Raw genomic sequence first — 1,626 nt, forward strand, 5'->3', positions numbered from 1 at the left:
CCAACCTGTGATTGGATGGTTAGAGGGACTCTGGTATCCTCAGCCCACCTACGGTGACTTCGTAAATCTCAAGATGATATGCCGGCTCAGTCTTTCAGAGGTGCTCATAAAGATAGGGTGTGCGTGTATGCGTTTATAGGGATGAGTGTATGCGCGTGTATATGAGCACTTGTGTCTATATTGATGTTCAAAAAAAATATTGGCGCTCTCTCTCTCTCTCTTTTCCTTTTTTATAAAAAAATGTATCTAATTTCCAGTGATGTAGGCAAGATCCAGAGTACGGCATACTGATCAAGTTAGGTGCCTTCCAAATATAAGCACCAATCCATTGTCGTCCAGCCCGGTTAGGATACCTGGCTTTCACCCAGGCGACCCGGGTTCAAATCCCGGCAATGGAGCCTTTTTTTTTCTTTTCTTTTTCGTGTGAATTTTGAGAAATGCCCCAGGCTGAGTTACCTGACCCAGCGGTCAATAGAACACTCAATCTCCTCCATTCCCACAAAAAATCTCCTACTATTGGGCTTGTAGCTTGTATGTGTTCTCTAAGAGAAGTAATTTGTTCTCATGTTTTGAGGTCCCAATAAAAGAGCGTGGAAACAGAGTTTATCTTGAATGGAAATTGAAAAGAAATGTAGCCCAGTTCCTTCGCAAATGGTAAGATCTTTGGCGCAAGAAGGGGCGACCCATATCATCTTGAATTGGTTCTGCTCCCCCCTCTTTTTTTAAGAATACTGAGCCGGATTAGTTGAAGAGACATGATTCAACAAGGTTGCCAAGGTCATAGCATTGCCGAAGCAGTTTATAATTCAGGAGAACAGATGAGAATAGAAATGATGTTCAGTCAGGTGTGGTTTTGAAGCAGGCATAAGAAGGCAGTATTTCAGTAGAGGTGTGTTGCAGGGTGTATTGCCTTTTGCTACGCACAGCGCCTTTGCAGAATTGGTATGCGAGTCGTCAAGTACACAAAACATGGGCATTTGAGTGCAGGCCAGGTATTTTTATTAAGGTGACCCGCCACTCCATATATGAAAAACTACCAGTCCATAGTTTTTACTATTCCATGTATGAACAACAACCAGAGTTCTATGAGCAGGTGAGCACATGAAGGCAAATTACCTGATTCTTTTTCACAGATCTCTGCACTTGAAAAACCATGTCTTGATTCCCGGTGATCTCTATGCAAGTATGTAATGTAGGATTCTGTTACGCCTACGCCATTTTGCATCTGCCATTTGGTTGACAGAATGCCCCCATTAGCCATTAGCTCAATTTCTGCAAACAAGCTCAAAAAGTCCAAGCGATGTTGAATCATGTTCCTTTCATTTCCTTTTTCTTGTTCTGTTCTGTTTTGGGAACAGAACAAAACCATGAGTGTATTCATATTTCATATTATGTGCAGTGTTGGCCAAAAATATGCAACAAATACCTGGCTGATTGGAGCCAAAAATATCAAAACCTCTATGAGATCTTCATGCAGCCATCCTCTTGTCCCTGAACTTATATCTCAAGATTCAGTTTACACGCGACATTCTTCAGCAACATTGCTTGCTAAAAGCTGAAATACGGTAACATCAGCACTGATTAAACTCACAAGATAGCCCACAGTTCCAACGCCGGCGGCATTAA

At 42.1% G+C, this 1,626-nt stretch overlaps 1 non-coding gene across 1 annotated transcript; it reads left to right on the plus strand.

Annotated features, from left to right (window-relative positions):
- Positions 1 to 324: 324 nt before the first annotated feature.
- On the plus strand, positions 325 to 398 carry TRNAE-UUC. Its single transcript has one exon. It is a non-coding gene; the product is annotated as a tRNA-Glu (tRNA).
- The last annotated feature ends 1,228 nt before the right edge of the window (positions 399 to 1,626 follow it).

The sequence above is a fragment of the Triticum dicoccoides genome, chromosome 1A (genome assembly GCF_002162155.2).
Source record: "Triticum dicoccoides isolate Atlit2015 ecotype Zavitan chromosome 1A, WEW_v2.0, whole genome shotgun sequence".
In the NCBI taxonomy this organism is placed as follows: domain Eukaryota; kingdom Viridiplantae; phylum Streptophyta; class Magnoliopsida; order Poales; family Poaceae; genus Triticum; species Triticum dicoccoides.